This window comes from Callospermophilus lateralis (genome assembly GCF_048772815.1).
Source record: "Callospermophilus lateralis isolate mCalLat2 chromosome 5 unlocalized genomic scaffold, mCalLat2.hap1 SUPER_5_unloc_2, whole genome shotgun sequence".
In the NCBI taxonomy this organism is placed as follows: Eukaryota; Metazoa; Chordata; class Mammalia; order Rodentia; family Sciuridae; genus Callospermophilus; species Callospermophilus lateralis.
In genome coordinates this window covers 2392552-2405426 of record NW_027510148.1, presented here as the reverse complement: position 1 = coordinate 2405426, position 12875 = coordinate 2392552, and positions in this window count along the sequence as shown.

Here is a 12875-nt window from a genome sequence, read left to right as displayed (position 1 = left end):
TGTGTGTGTGTGTGTGTGTGTGTGTGTGTGTGTGTGTATCTTGTAGTTTTATTCAGGGAGTTTTACCACCTTGGCAATCACTCTATCAATGAGTGGTATAGCCAAACCTAGTGTACTTGGAGATAGGGTCATTCTAAAGTGTTCAGGGTGTCCTGATTCATGCCATTCACCCAACTCAGCCTCCTAAGAAGCTGTATTTAGGTGGAACCAACTATATCCAGCAAATATTTACCACTTTTTGGAATGTTTTACTAAACTAAAACTTCAAAACTCAACCGGGAAAAACTAGATGTCAACAGGTTTAATGCATAAAAATAACTCAATGAATTATCAACTCCAGATAAATTAAAAGTTCCCAGAAATACTAAAAAAAACAGCAAAATATCAAAATTCAGTGTTTGCTATTTTCTCCTCATAATAATAACTTTTCAACAACCACTCTTCATCAATATTGTTTTCTTAATGACTGATACTTTCCACACCTTTGTCAATGAATAGCTTTATATCTAAAATGTTTTTTCCACTATTCTGACAACTTGGATTTTCTTCTTTTAGAAGTTAATATATTTGTTCAGTCCTTTAGGACTATGGCTATTCTTCCTGGTACAAAGTGTTTTTCCCTGCCTTGGAGCTACCTTAGCAATCCAACAACTTTTCTACTTAGGACATACAAATTGACCTGTGAAATTACCTATATAAATCTAATTCATTTGCTCCTAGATTATTGGGGATGTTTTTATATCACCTTGGTGTCAACAGTCTTATCTATATGAACTCATAACTAATAAGTTCTTGGGAAGAGGTAGTGGGAGAAAAAGGTGGCTTTTCTGGAGGTTGGGTTGAAGAGAGACTTAAGGAGTGAGATTATCAACCAGAGGCAGGAAATGGTAAAAATATGGAAGGTTTAAATAGGTCAGTATTTTTATGACCACATAGGGATGAGTGAGGAGTAATGACAGAGGACAGCACAGGCAGGGGAAGGGATAAAGAAACACAGTTGGGCAGAATTTTTATCATAGTAGATTCCAAAGAAATTTAGGATGGTTGGACATCCACATTCTAAAGAAGGCCGATGGTCATATATATAACTAGACCAATCTCAATGCTGTGGGCAGGTAGACATGAAGGGCCTGTGCATGAATATAGATGATTTCAAGGGATAATGGAAGCTTTAACCTTAGCATTAATGACTGGTAATGTGAAATTAAATTAATGAGAAGGCAACAGTGTAGTGTGAAGTTCATGCAGGCAAGAATGGAGGGAATGTTTCCAAAAATACAGAGAATAGAAAAGTTTCAGTATCCTGTGTAGAAAGAAGTTTAATAAAATGAACAAAATTTAAAAAGCTGGGGCAGCTGAAATGCATCCTCTCAGTTTCCTTTTCATTACAGTCAAAGTTACCTAGCTTATTTCCCCTTCCCTTTAGATTTTCAAAAAGAATTTTCTAGAGTTTGGTCTTGAGTCATTTCCTTTTACATTCTTGGTTTGGGTTATTCCTACTACTATTTCTTTCCCATTCAGCAACTGTATCTTAAAATACACATATCGATATATAACCCAGCAGTGCTATATGACTAAGCCTCATCCGTAGCACTATCTATTTATTTATTTTTGAGACAAGTTCTTGCTAACTTGCTATGGCTTCACTAATTTGCTGAGGCTGGCCTTCAACTTACAATCCTCCTGCATCAGCTTCTGGATTCATTGGGATTATAGGTGTGTCACCATACATGGATGGAAATATAATTGTTATACCTTCCTCTTTTTTTCCTTTTCCTTTGCCCAGAGACATGCTGGGAATTATAACTACATTTATGTTTTCACTGTATCTTGTCATATCTGAACTAACATGCAATGGCTCTTCATTTTAGACTTCTTAAAGTGTAGGCCATTCCCTTGCAACTCAGAATGTAGTGTGTGGGAATAGAACATTGGAACCAAATTTAAATGTTTTAGAAATGTAAGCAAAGACCTGTTGAGTGAGAATGTGCATTTTGAATATGGTCCCCAACATATGATTTGCTAGAATTTGAGCATTCTTTGGTGTAATTAATCTTCTACCAATTCCTCTAACTTGACTTGCCTCTTTGAAATCCTCCTATTGTGTTCCCCAAATTGTAGATGTATTAGCATTCATAATCTTTCCAGTGAACATCTTATCAGGTTATACTTTGCTGGTCATTTCATGATATATCCTACCCTTTTTATTTCCAGATTATATTATTCTTTACCATAATTACTTTCCTAGGAAGTAATTACGGCATAACTTTACTTATGGTAAACCAAATGTAGCTCTTAATGATCTGGCATTTATTCCTTCATTACTTTCCAATATTGATTAAGAAAACAGCTGTTGGAAAATTTTACTGTATCTCTCAAAACTGTTTTGGTACTAAAAACTCACAAATTTTTCTAATGCTCTGCTCTTCTCCTTTCTAATGTTTAATCTGAATTTACCTCCCTTCACAATGTGCACTTATTTCTTTTTCTTTTTCTTTCTGTGATCTTTAACTTTTGTATTCTTCATTCTCTCTTCTCCCCACCCCTTCTTTATTTCCAAACTTTCCTGTGATCTAAACATGTCTTGATATGGAATTCAACTCCACTAGAGACACTTAATATTTAATCTGTTGCTAAAACTTAATAAGATATACTACGTATTACCATTTCACTTTTTTTTTCTTACTACATACTTATTAAGTTCATTTTTTCAACTAATTGAATCTATTAGTGTCCATGTTTTAAATTAAGATCATAGCTAATGTTATTTTACAGTACATGGTCTTACCTTCTATAGGTCTAGTTGTACCCCATTTCACTCTTTGATATGGATCACCAGATAAAAGACCAGTGTATTTCTGAGGAGGACTCAGAGACATATCCTGGCAAAAAGAATATCAATAATGAGTTGCATAAAGATTTCTTAATCACTAAGGTGACACCCAATTTTCCAGGTTGAAAAACATTAGATTTTAAAAATAGAGAATTACACATTAAAAACTGACATATTTTATACCATAAGCTCATACATCCTCTGCAAATAGGGAAAATTTTACCTTCCTTTGGCTACTCAGCTTATCGACCAGTATAGAAGGACCACAGGGAAAATAAATCATATAGAAAAGAGATCTATATTTCTTTTGGAAACTTTTAATGAATGGAAAACTAGTTTTATAATGTAATGAAGTTGTAAGAAAAAAGTTTCTTATTTTACCTTAATATGAGAGCACAAAATAAATAGAGTCTCCATTTAAGAAAAAACTACAAAAAGGTATACCATGGAAGAAAAATGGTGGTGTAAAATCATAGTGTGCTTAGTGAATACACCATGAAATTGAGTCAAATAAACTCATGTATGTCTTTGCAATGAGATAGAGGGCTGAAGGAAAAAAAACTGGAGTGCAAAAGCAGGGCAAATGAAGTACACAATTTTATATTTTTAAAATAAGTAATAAAATAATAATAATAATAATAATAATAATAATAATAATAGAATAATAAAATAAGAAATAGACTGCAGCAGTGTTAGGTGAAAACTGGCTGGTTCTAAGAGGGGAAGCACCCCTCATGTGAACCAAGACTCTCTGCAATTTCAAGAAAATCATGTTCATCTAAATTCCAATAAACAGTTTTCACACAGGAGGAAGTTTGTTTCTTCCTGAGATGTCAAGGGAGGATACGTGTACTACAGATTTTTCCCAGAAATATCAAAGTGCTTGTCCAGGAATCTTCTCCACTCAGTGTCTTTTTCCTAGGCTTTCTCCACAGGAGATCAGAAATCCCAGTCTTTACTTTGTTTACTTTATAATACCCCACTATGATATGATTTCACTAGTTCAGGAGGCACCCACAACAAGAATCAGACTATGTCTAAAAGAGAAACTCAGACAAAGATCTGTTGGAACCTCTGGAATGCTGTAGTCATTCATAGTCACATGGTCTATACAAGATTTAGAAGCTGAGGTGAGTTTCATTTAAATGTTGCTGTAGAAAATCTGATAGATTCGTTCTCATAGAAAAGTTGCTGCTAGACTCTCCACAGAGTTGAGCTGATCTTTCATGTCTGACCACCTTACTGTGCTCAGAGGCATTTGAAGGAATAAATCTTACTTCTTCCACTGAAACAATATTAGTCACTTCCATATAATTAAAGTATAGCACTGAGGGGGTTCCCCTTTAGAAAGATTCCATTATTATGACTCTCTGTAAGAGAATCATCTTCATATTTTATTCCTCTAAGACATAGTGACCACCTCTCTATACTGGAATTGTGGATTTCCACCCTACTTGCCCAGGATCAGAGCATAGATTGACAGGGATGTGCTGAAAACTCTGGTCAACAGGGAATGTGGTCTGCTGCTTGGCAAGTATGTAAAAAAATGGACAGTGGGGAAAATTTTATTTTTAAATTGGTGTTTTGAGATTAGGGACAGGAACAGAGATATGTTGTAGATGGTTTTGTGAGGTAGAAGATTCAGGGAGAGCTGGGAAGAGTTTCATGGAGAACTTGCTGTCTTGATTTTCAAAAAGCAAACATGGATCCTGAAATCAGTCCACCTCTACAATGCTTAGAGATGGAGCAAGCCCCACAGGGGCCTAGAATCTTGCATATCCCTGAACTCACTGACAGTCAATCTCTGGAATTGGGAGTCTTCAGTGCAAACTGGCCCATAGGCTCCTTGTGTTATAGTTTTATTGACAGTTTCTATTATGACCACACTCCTATGATTATATATATATTACTTATATTTGGAATAACTGTTCTTTAATATTAATTATATCAGTGGCAATCACAGTTACATATGTTCATAATTTCAACTAGTTATTCATAAGTCTCATAGTTAATGTTTTCATCATGTAATAAGGTTATACAAATGAAAACACAAACAATATTCAGAAAAAGTTGACTCAATTACTAGGATAAAATTTATTTATAGGTTGCCATGATTTCCAATGTTGTTTTCAGATTCATGACCAATTAGATTGTACTAGACCTAAATATTAATTTATGATGTTTAGATTTCCAAAGAGTTTTCCAAAAGGTCATTTCATTTGACCTAATTTACATTCTGAATGTAAGAAAAACAGGATGAAATCAAGAATTCAAATTCACATGTTTACATACCTGTGGCTGATTATTTTCAGTGCCATGAAGGCTCTCTTCCTCTTCATCTGATGTTACATCTAATAGTTTATCTACTGAAAAATGGACAGGTTTACTTAAGTTACTAAGGACTCCTAGAAAGTCTGACAGTCTATCAAATTAATAATTAATAATAAGTTTTATTTTAGATGATCATTTATTTTTTAAACTACTTTGTTGTGTGTGTGTGTGTGTGTGTGTGTGTGTGTGTGTGTGTGTGTGTGTATCTTGTAGTTTTATTCAGGGAGTTTTACCACCTTGGCAATCACTCTATCAATGAGTGGTATAGCCAAACCTAGTGTACTTGGAGATAGGGTCATTCTAAAGTGTTCAGGGTGTCCTGATTCATGCCATTCACCCAACTCAGCCTCCTAAGAAGCTGTATTTAGGTGGAACCAACTATATCCAGCAAATATTTACCACTTTTTGGAATGTTTTACTAAACTAAAACTTCAAAACTCAACCGGGAAAAACTAGATGTCAACAGGTTTAATGCATAAAAATAACTCAATGAATTATCAACTCCAGATAAATTAAAAGTTCCCAGAAATACTAAAAAAAACAGCAAAATATCAAAATTCAGTGTTTGCTATTTTCTCCTCATAATAATAACTTTTCAACAACCACTCTTCATCAATATTGTTTTCTTAATGACTGATACTTTCCACACCTTTGTCAATGAATAGCTTTATATCTAAAATGTTTTTTCCACTATTCTGACAACTTGGATTTTCTTCTTTTAGAAGTTAATATATTTGTTCAGTCCTTTAGGACTATGGCTATTCTTCCTGGTACAAAGTGTTTTTCCCTGCCTTGGAGCTACCTTAGCAATCCAACAACTTTTCTACTTAGGACATACAAATTGACCTGTGAAATTACCTATATAAATCTAATTCATTTGCTCCTAGATTATTGGGGATGTTTTTATATCACCTTGGTGTCAACAGTCTTATCTATATGAACTCATAACTAATAAGTTCTTGGGAAGAGGTAGTGGGAGAAAAAGGTGGCTTTTCTGGAGGTTGGGTTGAAGAGAGACTTAAGGAGTGAGATTATCAACCAGAGGCAGGAAATGGTAAAAATATGGAAGGTTTAAATAGGTCAGTATTTTTATGACCACATAGGGATGAGTGAGGAGTAATGACAGAGGACAGCACAGGCAGGGGAAGGGATAAAGAAACACAGTTGGGCAGAATTTTTATCATAGTAGATTCCAAAGAAATTTAGGATGGTTGGACATCCACATTCTAAAGAAGGCCGATGGTCATATATATAACTAGACCAATCTCAATGCTGTGGGCAGGTAGACATGAAGGGCCTGTGCATGAATATAGATGATTTCAAGGGATAATGGAAGCTTTAACCTTAGCATTAATGACTGGTAATGTGAAATTAAATTAATGAGAAGGCAACAGTGTAGTGTGAAGTTCATGCAGGCAAGAATGGAGGGAATGTTTCCAAAAATACAGAGAATAGAAAAGTTTCAGTATCCTGTGTAGAAAGAAGTTTAATAAAATGAACAAAATTTAAAAAGCTGGGGCAGCTGAAATGCATCCTCTCAGTTTCCTTTTCATTACAGTCAAAGTTACCTAGCTTATTTCCCCTTCCCTTTAGATTTTCAAAAAGAATTTTCTAGAGTTTGGTCTTGAGTCATTTCCTTTTACATTCTTGGTTTGGGTTATTCCTACTACTATTTCTTTCCCATTCAGCAACTGTATCTTAAAATACACATATCGATATATAACCCAGCAGTGCTATATGACTAAGCCTCATCCGTAGCACTATCTATTTATTTATTTTTGAGACAAGTTCTTGCTAACTTGCTATGGCTTCACTAATTTGCTGAGGCTGGCCTTCAACTTACAATCCTCCTGCATCAGCTTCTGGATTCATTGGGATTATAGGTGTGTCACCATACATGGATGGAAATATAATTGTTATACCTTCCTCTTTTTTTCCTTTTCCTTTGCCCAGAGACATGCTGGGAATTATAACTACATTTATGTTTTCACTGTATCTTGTCATATCTGAACTAACATGCAATGGCTCTTCATTTTAGACTTCTTAAAGTGTAGGCCATTCCCTTGCAACTCAGAATGTAGTGTGTGGGAATAGAACATTGGAACCAAATTTAAATGTTTTAGAAATGTAAGCAAAGACCTGTTGAGTGAGAATGTGCATTTTGAATATGGTCCCCAACATATGATTTGCTAGAATTTGAGCATTCTTTGGTGTAATTAATCTTCTACCAATTCCTCTAACTTGACTTGCCTCTTTGAAATCCTCCTATTGTGTTCCCCAAATTGTAGATGTATTAGCATTCATAATCTTTCCAGTGAACATCTTATCAGGTTATACTTTGCTGGTCATTTCATGATATATCCTACCCTTTTTATTTCCAGATTATATTATTCTTTACCATAATTACTTTCCTAGGAAGTAATTACGGCATAACTTTACTTATGGTAAACCAAATGTAGCTCTTAATGATCTGGCATTTATTCCTTCATTACTTTCCAATATTGATTAAGAAAACAGCTGTTGGAAAATTTTACTGTATCTCTCAAAACTGTTTTGGTACTAAAAACTCACAAATTTTTCTAATGCTCTGCTCTTCTCCTTTCTAATGTTTAATCTGAATTTACCTCCCTTCACAATGTGCACTTATTTCTTTTTCTTTTTCTTTCTGTGATCTTTAACTTTTGTATTCTTCATTCTCTCTTCTCCCCACCCCTTCTTTATTTCCAAACTTTCCTGTGATCTAAACATGTCTTGATATGGAATTCAACTCCACTAGAGACACTTAATATTTAATCTGTTGCTAAAACTTAATAAGATATACTACGTATTACCATTTCACTTTTTTTTTCTTACTACATACTTATTAAGTTCATTTTTTCAACTAATTGAATCTATTAGTGTCCATGTTTTAAATTAAGATCATAGCTAATGTTATTTTACAGTACATGGTCTTACCTTCTATAGGTCTAGTTGTACCCCATTTCACTCTTTGATATGGATCACCAGATAAAAGACCAGTGTATTTCTGAGGAGGACTCAGAGACATATCCTGGCAAAAAGAATATCAATAATGAGTTGCATAAAGATTTCTTAATCACTAAGGTGACACCCAATTTTCCAGGTTGAAAAACATTAGATTTTAAAAATAGAGAATTACACATTAAAAACTGACATATTTTATACCATAAGCTCATACATCCTCTGCAAATAGGGAAAATTTTACCTTCCTTTGGCTACTCAGCTTATCGACCAGTATAGAAGGACCACAGGGAAAATAAATCATATAGAAAAGAGATCTATATTTCTTTTGGAAACTTTTAATGAATGGAAAACTAGTTTTATAATGTAATGAAGTTGTAAGAAAAAAGTTTCTTATTTTACCTTAATATGAGAGCACAAAATAAATAGAGTCTCCATTTAAGAAAAAACTACAAAAAGGTATACCATGGAAGAAAAATGGTGGTGTAAAATCATAGTGTGCTTAGTGAATACACCATGAAATTGAGTCAAATAAACTCATGTATGTCTTTGCAATGAGATAGAGGGCTGAAGGAAAAAAAACTGGAGTGCAAAAGCAGGGCAAATGAAGTACACAATTTTATATTTTTAAAATAAGTAATAAAATAATAATAATAATAATAATAATAATAATAATAATAATAGAATAATAAAATAAGAAATAGACTGCAGCAGTGTTAGGTGAAAACTGGCTGGTTCTAAGAGGGGAAGCACCCCTCATGTGAACCAAGACTCTCTGCAATTTCAAGAAAATCATGTTCATCTAAATTCCAATAAACAGTTTTCACACAGGAGGAAGTTTGTTTCTTCCTGAGATGTCAAGGGAGGATACGTGTACTACAGATTTTTCCCAGAAATATCAAAGTGCTTGTCCAGGAATCTTCTCCACTCAGTGTCTTTTTCCTAGGCTTTCTCCACAGGAGATCAGAAATCCCAGTCTTTACTTTGTTTACTTTATAATACCCCACTATGATATGATTTCACTAGTTCAGGAGGCACCCACAACAAGAATCAGACTATGTCTAAAAGAGAAACTCAGACAAAGATCTGTTGGAACCTCTGGAATGCTGTAGTCATTCATAGTCACATGGTCTATACAAGATTTAGAAGCTGAGGTGAGTTTCATTTAAATGTTGCTGTAGAAAATCTGATAGATTCGTTCTCATAGAAAAGTTGCTGCTAGACTCTCCACAGAGTTGAGCTGATCTTTCATGTCTGACCACCTTACTGTGCTCAGAGGCATTTGAAGGAATAAATCTTACTTCTTCCACTGAAACAATATTAGTCACTTCCATATAATTAAAGTATAGCACTGAGGGGGTTCCCCTTTAGAAAGATTCCATTATTATGACTCTCTGTAAGAGAATCATCTTCATATTTTATTCCTCTAAGACATAGTGACCACCTCTCTATACTGGAATTGTGGATTTCCACCCTACTTGCCCAGGATCAGAGCATAGATTGACAGGGATGTGCTGAAAACTCTGGTCAACAGGGAATGTGGTCTGCTGCTTGGCAAGTATGTAAAAAAATGGACAGTGGGGAAAATTTTATTTTTAAATTGGTGTTTTGAGATTAGGGACAGGAACAGAGATATGTTGTAGATGGTTTTGTGAGGTAGAAGATTCAGGGAGAGCTGGGAAGAGTTTCATGGAGAACTTGCTGTCTTGATTTTCAAAAAGCAAACATGGATCCTGAAATCAGTCCACCTCTACAATGCTTAGAGATGGAGCAAGCCCCACAGGGGCCTAGAATCTTGCATATCCCTGAACTCACTGACAGTCAATCTCTGGAATTGGGAGTCTTCAGTGCAAACTGGCCCATAGGCTCCTTGTGTTATAGTTTTATTGACAGTTTCTATTATGACCACACTCCTATGATTATATATATATTACTTATATTTGGAATAACTGTTCTTTAATATTAATTATATCAGTGGCAATCACAGTTACATATGTTCATAATTTCAACTAGTTATTCATAAGTCTCATAGTTAATGTTTTCATCATGTAATAAGGTTATACAAATGAAAACACAAACAATATTCAGAAAAAGTTGACTCAATTACTAGGATAAAATTTATTTATAGGTTGCCATGATTTCCAATGTTGTTTTCAGATTCATGACCAATTAGATTGTACTAGACCTAAATATTAATTTATGATGTTTAGATTTCCAAAGAGTTTTCCAAAAGGTCATTTCATTTGACCTAATTTACATTCTGAATGTAAGAAAAACAGGATGAAATCAAGAATTCAAATTCACATGTTTACATACCTGTGGCTGATTATTTTCAGTGCCATGAAGGCTCTCTTCCTCTTCATCTGATGTTACATCTAATAGTTTATCTACTGAAAAATGGACAGGTTTACTTAAGTTACTAAGGACTCCTAGAAAGTCTGACAGTCTATCAAATTAATAATTAATAATAAGTTTTATTTTAGATGATCATTTATTTTTTAAACTACTTTGTTGTGTGTGTGTGTGTGTGTGTGTGTGTGTGTGTGTGTGTGTATGTGTATCTTGTAGTTTTATTCAGGGAGTTTTACCACCTTGGCAATCACTCTATCAATGAGTGGTATAGCCAAACCTAGTGTACTTGGAGATAGGGTCATTCTAAAGTGTTCAGGGTGTCCTGATTCATGCCATTCACCCAACTCAGCCTCCTAAGAAGCTGTATTTAGGTGGAACCAACTATATCCAGCAAATATTTACCACTTTTTGGAATGTTTTACTAAACTAAAACTTCAAAACTCAACCGGGAAAAACTAGATGTCAACAGGTTTAATGCATAAAAATAACTCAATGAATTATCAACTCCAGATAAATTAAAAGTTCCCAGAAATACTAAAAAAAACAGCAAAATATCAAAATTCAGTGTTTGCTATTTTCTCCTCATAATAATAACTTTTCAACAACCACTCTTCATCAATATTGTTTTCTTAATGACTGATACTTTCCACACCTTTGTCAATGAATAGCTTTATATCTAAAATGTTTTTTCCACTATTCTGACAACTTGGATTTTCTTCTTTTAGAAGTTAATATATTTGTTCAGTCCTTTAGGACTATGGCTATTCTTCCTGGTACAAAGTGTTTTTCCCTGCCTTGGAGCTACCTTAGCAATCCAACAACTTTTCTACTTAGGACATACAAATTGACCTGTGAAATTACCTATATAAATCTAATTCATTTGCTCCTAGATTATTGGGGATGTTTTTATATCACCTTGGTGTCAACAGTCTTATCTATATGAACTCATAACTAATAAGTTCTTGGGAAGAGGTAGTGGGAGAAAAAGGTGGCTTTTCTGGAGGTTGGGTTGAAGAGAGACTTAAGGAGTGAGATTATCAACCAGAGGCAGGAAATGGTAAAAATATGGAAGGTTTAAATAGGTCAGTATTTTTATGACCACATAGGGATGAGTGAGGAGTAATGACAGAGGACAGCACAGGCAGGGGAAGGGATAAAGAAACACAGTTGGGCAGAATTTTTATCATAGTAGATTCCAAAGAAATTTAGGATGGTTGGACATCCACATTCTAAAGAAGGCCGATGGTCATATATATAACTAGACCAATCTCAATGCTGTGGGCAGGTAGACATGAAGGGCCTGTGCATGAATATAGATGATTTCAAGGGATAATGGAAGCTTTAACCTTAGCATTAATGACTGGTAATGTGAAATTAAATTAATGAGAAGGCAACAGTGTAGTGTGAAGTTCATGCAGGCAAGAATGGAGGGAATGTTTCCAAAAATACAGAGAATAGAAAAGTTTCAGTATCCTGTGTAGAAAGAAGTTTAATAAAATGAACAAAATTTAAAAAGCTGGGGCAGCTGAAATGCATCCTCTCAGTTTCCTTTTCATTACAGTCAAAGTTACCTAGCTTATTTCCCCTTCCCTTTAGATTTTCAAAAAGAATTTTCTAGAGTTTGGTCTTGAGTCATTTCCTTTTACATTCTTGGTTTGGGTTATTCCTACTACTATTTCTTTCCCATTCAGCAACTGTATCTTAAAATACACATATCGATATATAACCCAGCAGTGCTATATGACTAAGCCTCATCCGTAGCACTATCTATTTATTTATTTTTGAGACAAGTTCTTGCTAACTTGCTATGGCTTCACTAATTTGCTGAGGCTGGCCTTCAACTTACAATCCTCCTGCATCAGCTTCTGGATTCATTGGGATTATAGGTGTGTCACCATACATGGATGGAAATATAATTGTTATACCTTCCTCTTTTTTTCCTTTTCCTTTGCCCAGAGACATGCTGGGAATTATAACTACATTTATGTTTTCACTGTATCTTGTCATATCTGAACTAACATGCAATGGCTCTTCATTTTAGACTTCTTAAAGTGTAGGCCATTCCCTTGCAACTCAGAATGTAGTGTGTGGGAATAGAACATTGGAACCAAATTTAAATGTTTTAGAAATGTAAGCAAAGACCTGTTGAGTGAGAATGTGCATTTTGAATATGGTCCCCAACATATGATTTGCTAGAATTTGAGCATTCTTTGGTGTAATTAATCTTCTACCAATTCCTCTAACTTGACTTGCCTCTTTGAAATCCTCCTATTGTGTTCCCCAAATTGTAGATGTATTAGCATTCATAATCTTTCCAGTGAACATCTTATCAGGTTATACTTTGCTGGTCATTTCATGATATATCCTACCCTTTTTATTT